At 44.9% G+C, this 9,968-nt stretch overlaps 1 protein-coding gene across 1 annotated transcript in view; it reads left to right on the top strand.

The window, feature by feature from the left end:
• Window positions 1-4,477: 4,477 nt before the first annotated feature.
• LOC143425266 (uncharacterized) overlaps window positions 4,478-9,968 on the top strand; it is a 54,814-nt gene continuing 49,323 nt past the window's right edge. The window contains exon 1 of the mRNA XM_076897943.1: window positions 4,478-4,629. The gene's annotated coding sequence lies outside the window, so the exon portion shown is untranslated. The remainder of the gene's footprint in view (window positions 4,630-9,968) is intronic.

The following is a 9,968-nucleotide window of genomic DNA, read 5'->3' as shown; positions in this document are numbered from 1 at the left end:
GCACCTGTTCCGTCGCAGTCACGACCGTTTAATCGACCAGATTACGTACGCACGAAACGACCAGTCGCTATCGAAGCAAATCGTTCCAGTAACTCGTCGTAAAAACAATGCGTTTCAAATAGTGGAATTGCCCCTTCTGCACGAGCCACCAAACAAAACAAGAATTGCCAACAAGACTATTTTGCAAAGTCTCGATTATTTCGTAAAACTTTGGTCGCAACTTCGTTCATCGCAGTAGATTTTCAAGGATACGAAACCCAGTAGCTGGCAGGGTAGTTCTCCTCCAAAAAATGGATCGTTTCGCCGACGACTGCCGACCAGATTTCACTTTCCCCTGCAGGGAGTTACAGCATTCTAGACCGCAATTTTTTCAGCCATTTTTTCCCCCAAAGGCGGAAGCATTCTAGTCTGAATTTCCACAAGGTCAAGTTCATATTCTCTCGCCCGGAATATCTCGGTTTCCCTCGATTCCCTTAAAATCCGTGACCGTTTCCGGCAACACTTTAACCGCAACCCTCTTCTAGGTAGCCAGCAACCCGTTCAGGAACGTCTAATTCGACGTTTCGAACGTAACAGCTAGGCCACGGGACCTCGACACGATTTTCTTATAGAATATGGCGAAACGTGAGACAGTTGTATGGTTGAACACGAGAAACGAACGCGATGGTTGATTCGATCGCAGTGCGATAGAGTCGTTTGGGTAAACGATTTCTCGAGCGTTCTGAACGGCGTGTTCGAACGCACGATAATACGTCGGAACAGGGTAAAGAAACGGCACGTGCTTATTATGCCAGGCGTCAGGTGAGCGACGAATTTGAATAGCAGGTGCGCGAGAAAGAGGCGCGGCAAAGGTTTCGCGTTTTCCGTTCAACGTGAACAGGCTCGCGTGTGACGGCAATAATGAAGTTGCGAGCTTATGTTAATTGAGAAGTTAAATAGGAATGGGCGCATAAGCGCGCGAGCTCGCCCGTCGACTTCGCCGCTATCTCCGCCGGTACAGTTAAATGTTCCTTCGGTTTTGACGCGATAAGTTACGCCCGATAAGTGATAATCTATCGTCTTTAATCATTCCGTTTATACATTCCCTGTTTTATTTTTACGCAGTCCACGATTAGTCCCTGTTCTGAATCGATCTTTCGATTTCCATATTTTAGCTATGAGTAATCTTCGCTGCTTTTTTCTTTTTTGAGATAACGCGTAGAAGCGTTAGAAAGAGTCATGCTTCGTAGTTTCGATTTTCAGATAAAATCGAGATCAGGGCATAATGGTACCACGTATGACACTTTCCTTTTCGATAGAATAAATGTTTGACACATGTGTTACTGTCAATAAGGGATATTTACCGAGTTCTTTCATCGTACGCTCGTTCAATGAGATAAAAGCAGAGACGATCTAGCCCTATGTACCTAGAGATCGAACGGAGGAACTGCAAAGAGATCGAGGCATAGCGCGCGCATAACCACGCGTTCGAACGCGATGCCTCGAAAAGGTCCGTTGTCGCGGCCCCGACGCGAAATGTTTGACGTGCTGTTTAATAGATCGTAAAGGGGGTTTGAGTATCGCGATAAATATAACAACTCTAGCTGTTTGTGTCTTAACGTTACACGCTTGACCGCCTGTACACGACGCCGCGCAATCTATTTAGCTAACTCGCGGATCCTGCGACCATTTCCGCAAAAAAATCGCATCCCTCGGTTAATTGACCCGTTCGTTGCTATCGACCGACATCTTTCGCGCCGCGGGGCAATTAGATTTTTCTTATGGGACCAACAGATTTCTCGTGAATTTTTTCTTTTAACCGTACCCATCTACAGTTTTGTTAACAGAAAAATGACTCGCTCGACAACCATAGAAGTGTAACCGGGGATGACCAGCAAGCATCGCGCGTTTTAATATTTTAAAGCCGCTTTAATACTCGGCTGAAAAAGGTCACCGATCGGATACTTGTAAATTGTGCCGTACAGACGAGGCAGCGGACGCGTGTTTCGAGTTTCGTGCATGTCTGCGTGCAGGACGAGCAAACGTGGAGGGAAAAGTGGGGATGCTAGTCGGACCCTGGGCTTTGGCTGGCTCCGGAGAGATCGATTTGGTACCCAACGCGAGGTAACCTCCGCAGCTTGCTTTCCTGTACCGCCGTGTTCCCCTTCTTCTCCCTTTTTCTCCTCCCTGTACGACTCCTCTGTTCTCTCCCGACACCCAACGACGCGTCACACTGCTTTTCGTCTGGGTTTTTCGAGCCTCTTTCTCTAACCATCAATGATATATTAACACGCTCCGGAGTTTTTCGAGTAATTAATCTTAGAGCTTGAAGAGAAAGTTTACCCTCAAGGGGGTTGTCAATTAAACGGAGCTCTGCTTTCTGTTTTATCATATCTAACAGAGCGATAACGAGCTAAGAATTCGAAATCTGTACTCGAAATGATAACGCGACTAAGACGAATAGGTGGTTGCAATAAAGTCCCAGAATGGCGGTGAAAGTTATGCCAGCAGTAGAAACGGCAATGACCGATATCGTTGTTTCAAGGGGACAGGGTTGTTCTCTTGATGGTATCGTGCAATTATAATCGTCTACGAATCTACGTTCTCATCGCTGTTGAATCTTTGCTGTACGCGTGTGCGTTCACAGAAAAATTCCAGAGCATTCGAACGACGCGTGTGTAGCATACATATGCGTACGACTCCATTGAATTTCATATCCAACGCAACTGGATACGTAGGCGCGGCTTCGTGACACGAGACAGAACTGGCTCGTATTTTATTTCAAGTGTCAAACCCCCTCGCTGCTCGAACTCTGCGTGAGAGCGTTCTGTCCGCTCGAACTCTGAGAAAGAAGAAGAAAAGAACGAACATCGGTATCGGCGATGGCGTGAACGATAAAACGAGCCTGGCCTTCCTTCTAGCATGGCTGATTTAACATCCGAAATAGAACTCGATACAATACTATTTAAGATGAACCGATCGTAGCTCACTTCGATGATTAAATTCACTAAAAATAAGGAGAACACGTTTGTTTCGTTTCGTTTCATCTCCGACGACATCATTAAAGACATAGAAGATTCATTTAAGAGCAACGCTGGAATTATGGATCTGTCTTTGACGCGTTAACCCAGGACATAAATATCCACCCTAGTTGAACTCGATTCTAGGGAAACCACACCCCGTGAACCAGACATTCATGTCGCGTTTGGTTAGGGTTGGGCGAGGTTTAAGTCCAGCCTCGAAGTAGCTCGAAAACAGGTTTGACTTTTTTGAAATTAGCCGAGCATGGAAAAGGTCGCCATTCCAATCGCGGATGCTTGCTTTCGAGTGCACGGGACCGCTGCCGTCTAATTTTAATGGCGTCGCTTAAAACTATCCCAAATTAAAGCCTTAGAAACGTTGCATTATACAAGTCCCCTAATCGTCAACGCGTCGAGAAAACATAAAATACAGTAAAATGCTATTTTCAGCTTATCGATAGCTCCTGATCAATTCTTCTTAATCGATATCCACCAAAATGACGGAAGATCGATTAAAAGTTAATCAACGTTGAAAACGCTGACAGATAAACGATCGAAACGGTCGATTCGTGGATCTGCGACGAGCACACCCGTTATATCGCGTCAGTCAGTCGAGCAGCGATCACAACAGCGGTATGGTGGGGAGGTTCCGGTCGGTCGTCGCGATGCGTCGAAGCAAAAGGTTGCTGGTCCAGGGACGGCAAGTGGGGGGTAAGCGTAACGCGAGTGGTGGGAGTCGGCGTTCGAACCAGTCCATCGGTTGATCGGAACCGAGCGGTGGGGGGACGCGTCTCGGGGATCCCGCGGGTACCTTGTAGAGGGGATGGAAGGGTGGGGCGAGCAATCTGCGCGACCGAACAACTGGTTCAGTGCGCGGTACGTCCCATCCAGAAACCATGAGTCCCGTTTCACCAACGTGGTCCATTGTTATGCGCTCGAAAAGTAACAGCGGAGTACATTGTTGGCGACACGCAGGCGCGCACCTCTTCCTTTTGTGATTCACGTAGATCCATCTAGCCGCGTTCCCTTTTCCCGCACCGATACCGCACCGAAAAACACTCGAAAAGCTCATCACCTCGGTACCATCGGCTTCACAGTCTCCCCTCTACCCTCTCCTTTCCTCTTCTTTCCACTTCTCTCTCTCTCTCTCTCTCTCTCTCTCTCTTCATTCCTCTCTCTCTCTTTCTGTCTCTCTCCCTCTCTGTCTTCATTTATCTCTCTTTCTCCATCGCTCTATTTCCAATCTATCGCGTCCTTGCAAGACCAAGTATCCCACGATAACTCCGCGTTCTTCTTCGATGTGAATCGAGCGCTCGATGTTTCCGAAGCTGTCGTGATTCCGTTTGCCCGCGCGAATGCCGGATAGTTGAGTGATAACAACATGCGAAAAACAGTCGGACGATAGCGGACAGGTTCGCCGTGTAAATGTACACAGGTCTGCGGACGGGATAACGCGCGGTTCCGATCCATCCTCGATTCGTTCTCCGCGGGATGGCCGGTGTAGAAGTGTGAGTGAGAGAAACACGCTGTCCGCCAGTGATACGCCGGCTCCGCTGTGATCTTCCTGGAATATTGATGTTGAACTGTTTGCCACGTGATCCGATGAGTCAACCAGCGACGGAAACCTGAGGTAATGTTTTCGAGGTGACGATTTTATCCTTGGGAATAGGAAATGTGCGGTGGCCGCGAAAAGTGAATTGTATTTATCTTGGCGGTGGGAAAAATGTCTGGACCAGCACGCGTTTATACACGTACTCAAATAGCTTTCGAAATTGTCGCACGTTTAGACCACATTCGTGGATCCGAAATTGACAGAATCTTTAAGAAATGTTCCCTCGTAAAGTCGCAAAGAACAAACGTTCGTACGGGTTACCTGTAGGGATAGTCTTCCACGGTGATCCCGTGGTAAAAGCAAACAAACGGGAGAGTTTGGTTCACGTGAGAGGTGTTAACGCAGGGAACAATGCGGCAGTCGGATGCGTGGCCGCTCGAAACGGTGACAAATGCACGTATCGCGGCGAGCGTCGGCGTCGTTCCGCGTGTAACGCGCCACGTGTCTCCTCCATATACGCGTAATCGTATTATTAACGGACCCGACGTTGATAATTTGTACGAAAGGTGCGAATTCTAGCGCCAACACGGCCGGATGTAACCGCGTGCGACCAGGCGGAAAGAAAATTGACCGATCCCAGACGTGGCCCGCCCCGCTGCACCTCTGCGTTAGACTTTCTCATCAGAGTGTTTGCGCTGGCAATTAGGGTACAGTTCCGGAGATAGGATAGAGTCACTGTGTAAACCGTCGACGTTGAATCTCTACACATAACGGAACGCGCTTTTTCTTCGATCGCCACACGTCTCTTAAACTCGTTGGTGAACGCCGATTCTCCCGGAGTTTTCGCGAAATTCAACAGATATTCTTATTTCTCGAACGCTTCGATTGGTTATACTTCCACGATCTTTTAATCTGACGCTGGATGGTAACAATTACGCATTGTTCGAACCGAGCGAGGAATTATCGCGAACTCGATTCGTTCGTAGCGCAATTTACAACCGCGCCATCAGGATTTACAACCGTGCAACCGTGATCAGAAAACGTTATTGCTCGACCTTCCTTCGAAATTGCAATCGGCGTCGACTTGAATCACGGCTGGTAATGCTCGTTCCTGTCCCGCAAATTTTATTGCCAACGTGACGTCAGTCCGTTGCGTCCCCGCTTATCTCGAAAAGCGTATTTTCCTCTTCTTCGAGCGATAGGTAGACCCGCGTTATCAGCGTCTACGGCCATCGATAGATTCGGCGGATCGCGTGCACCTCGAAGCCGGCCATTTAAACGGGAATGCACGAAATCGTTATTGTCGCCTATCTGGTAATAAATGATACGCGCTTCGCGATGAAAATTATTTTCGATCGTTACTCGAGGATCTGCCAGACACGCTTGATCACTGGTCGAAAGTTTCTACAATTTTTTCTTTCGTTCTTGGTGGATACAACAGCGATGAAAACGCAGGGAGTTTCACTTATTTTGGAACACGACAGAGTCACGATCTTACGATTAAGTAAGAATTAAACGGATCAAGATTGATAGTTTAGTGTACCAGCTTGGGCAGCACAGGAAGACGATCGTTGAACTTTGAAAAAGTCTATAAAAACGATGGTCCTGTCGCTTCCGTCTCGTCGAAACCAGCATGGCTGTTGATATTGGGCGTTTCAATTGCCGTAGGAACTTGTATAATGGCATTCTTTCTCACAACAAGCCCAAGCCAGTGGGCTATTCTCACGTCGAGTCTAATTAAGCGTTTGGTTAAACGGTTAAACGAAACTAAAATAGTTTCGTCCATTGGACGTGTTGGAAGGTCGCATGCCCGTCTATAAATCTATTCTAGACAAACGAAAAGAAACGTATCCTGGTAATAATCTCTCTTTGTTCTTGCTAGTAACACACAATTGATACCATTGTGCCCGTCTCGAACTATTTACGCATCCATTACGACTTTCGATTGATCTGCCGGTAGCAGGAGCAGTTCAGGAGGAAATGTTTGCGCTTCCAGTCATCCATTGATGCTTTACAACTATTTAACCATCTTCCCAATCGCCAATAATCCGATTAAGTCTACTTTACACGAACCTTCCCTCTCCACCGAGGAAACAATGGAGCACGACTAATTTAAACGTGTTCCTATCTTATTAACGCGATTAGGAACGATTCGAAAGGAATTCTCGAGAGCAGGGGTGCCGCGAACACATCTACGCTATTTATTTATTTATTTATTTATTCGTTTAATTATTCACGCATATCTGGCGACATCGAGTGGCTCGCAAAGTGATTTGTATACGCGAGCAGTGCGCGCGAACGCGTCCAGACGGTTGGTATCGGTAATATATTTGTAGCTTCAATCTCCTATAGGGTCATTCGTGAGGATTTAAAGTCAATAATCTTGTTACAACTCACTACCGTTCACTTTTAAGAGAACAGTATACATAACTTGGTGGTAAGAGACACGATAAACCTTAAGTGTCGGTTTGCACGGTAATTCCTTCGTCCGTAACCATTATGAACGGTCGTTATCACATTACCTATTGACCTTATGAACAGGTGAACGATGATTCTTGTTTCTCGTTTCGTGAAACTCGAGCGTCGCATAAATGAAACCGTTCGGTTCGGATCGGGTAAACGTCTCATATCGTATATCCGCACTCGGTTTGCATTCGTTTAACGAATGTAAATTAAACATTCAAATTTAAATGGCTTACATTTTGGCGTCAGAAAGTGTTAGCATTCATTGAGCTCGCATTGCGTCTACCACGTTTTTCCTCCATTGTAGAAGGCTAACGCGATACGTGCTCGCGATTGAAGATGAAAAATCATTTTTTTTTTTGTCATTTAATGGTTCTCAGATGTTGTTTCACTTTTTTCTTCTTCTTTGGACGCACAAACAAATGGTTGCAGTTTCTAACGCGCGTTTGGGAACTTTGTGAATGAATTAACTATTGACTGAGCAAATGCAGCCGGCGATACTTAAAATTTACGACTGTTTTCTTTGCGTTTAGGATGCACAAATCACTCGGTTTGTGTAAAGATCTCTTGGGGTCTGAACTTTTACGGCGTACGACAAACAGGTGTACTGCTTACCTATTTAGTTTCTTTCAGGAGTCCATGAGTTTACGAATCTAAACCTGTGTTTTTTCGAGCGCTATAATCATTCCGTTAACTGCTCATAAATTGTATACGAGGCAATTAAAGTTCCATATATACGTAACGCGTATCCTAAAATATAGTTACTAATCTAAATAAGATGTTTCCTTACGCCGCGCGTTACAATTCGGCGGGCTAGTAAACGATTTTTATGGAGAATAAGCGTTGATGTTAATTTTTGCGTCCAGTCCCTGAATTATTCATGCCTCTGGTCCATAAAAATTGCATAACGAAGCGTGCGCCAGAGCGAGAGGTGCATCGTTCGATTCATTTGGCGGAACAGAGAAAGGATCGAAGGAAGTTATTTAGGATACGCCGTGATCGAAGTAACAGGGCGGCCATGTTGAAATCCATGATGGCGGCCCTTTATTTTTCGTGCGGCAGAGCCTCGGTCCAGGGGAGTCCTGCCAATAGCTTTCACGACGGTTTCGTTACCCATCCCTTCCTATGACCTATCATTTCTTCGCTGGCTGCTGGCGAATCCCTCTTCTACTTTTCTTTCTCCCCACCTACTTTTTCCCCTACCACCAGAATTTAACGTGGCAGCCATTATGGTGTACCTGCGCGCGCACACCACTTCCGGTTTCCTTCGACGAGTCCTCCATTCTGGAGTAAAAGGGTTATATTTGAAACTTTGTCCAAAGCAGCGTATTTCTTGCATTCTTGTTCTTGTCTTTGAAACGAAGTTCTGGACATTGAGATTATTATGTTTATAGGGGATGATAAATCAATGTTTGAACTTTTATTGAAAATCATGTTTGATGCCTCAATCATGCTTCACTTTATACTGTGATTAGTCAATGAATAAGTGAAATCATGCGTGCATTTAAATTGCATTTGAATTTGAATTTTTCTGTGATTACGGTAGGTTCCTTAATTAGTGACAATAGATAATTCTTTCTTGTAAGAACTCAATCGATATAGTAGCTCCCTGAAATATTGTAGCAGAAGATTATCTATGAAACGTATCTTAAAATCATTGTTTAACAGTTAAAATTTTCTAGCATGCGTGGAAGTCATCTTATGCACTTCGTGAATTTGTATCAACGTATGTATTTCAACAGCTGTAGTTTTATTTTATCCGCAGTTGAAAAGTGTCTTCGCAAGTTTTTTTGTACATCGTGTTGGTAAGGTAGAGCAACCTTTGCCCTTTTCCACGTGGACCGTACCATTAGCAGAGATACCGACTGCTACGCTGAAGCTGTTTGGAGGAAACCCCGCCAGAGGTGTTACGGATAGATTTTATTGATTTAAACGATATAATGTACATGCAATGTGTTTCTTATGCTGTGTTCCGTTTTAGCATAAAATTTGTGAATGTGAATAACTAAGAAGATTTTCTTGTACTGTAAAAACTCAATGACAGTATTGTAATGAATAATACTGGTATGAATTATCTATTTCCTCGAGTGTCATGACCTTACACGTGTATCCTATCTATTTGCGGAGTCGCAATGAAAATAATTATCCGCAGCTTCTTTTTCTTAGCAACACTAACTGTGTTTATTGCAAAGCAAATTTTTTTCTTCATTTTTTGTGCTATGCCTTTATATAACAATGAGACACAGCTGGAAAACACTTTCTACAAATCCGCAACGAATGTTATACACATCAGGTCAATTAGTAATTAAACAACTTATGTTTTTCCTAGACTACGAATTTCCCAAATATTTAAAAATCAATTGCAATATTCTTTGAAAGCAGATGGAGTCGTTTTACTAAAAACTCAGGTGCTTACGAGTTCGTGTATAGCAATTTGCCTACATGCACGGTTGTAGGTGGTTGTAGCGCGTCGAACGAGATGTTCGGAAATTTGAAATGCGCCGCGTCGCGTCTTATGGCTTTCCTCCCTATTTCATCCTGTGTGCGGCTGGCTACGTGTTCGCTGTTGACGTTTAGCTATAGGCACCATGAAGGTAAAGAGAGAAACCAGCGGCCATCGATTTCTGGTTACTTTGGAGACGCATGCGCGGCCTCTCCTCCATTCGCGATCCTTGTATTCTCGTCAAGCCAGCTCTCCTCTCTCGGATACTCGCTCGCTAATTTATTTACATCGTACAATCAGTCGTTCGAAAATTAATCATTTCTCCCAGATCAAACGATAACCTCAACCGACTTAAATAGGTCCTGGCTATTTTTGGGGTGCACTTCGCTGTTAATTTTCATTCATCGATGCATCGTTTAAAAATTGATATCGATAATGAAGTTTCTCTCAGATAAAAATGAACATACGATCAGCTACTACACACGTACATCGTGTTCTAAACGTACCCATC

The sequence above is a fragment of the Xylocopa sonorina genome, chromosome 7 (assembly GCF_050948175.1).
Source record: "Xylocopa sonorina isolate GNS202 chromosome 7, iyXylSono1_principal, whole genome shotgun sequence".
NCBI classification, from domain to species: domain Eukaryota; kingdom Metazoa; phylum Arthropoda; class Insecta; order Hymenoptera; family Apidae; genus Xylocopa; species Xylocopa sonorina.
The sequence above is the reverse complement of the archived record's forward strand: the minus strand, read 5'-3'. Positions and strand labels throughout refer to the sequence as shown.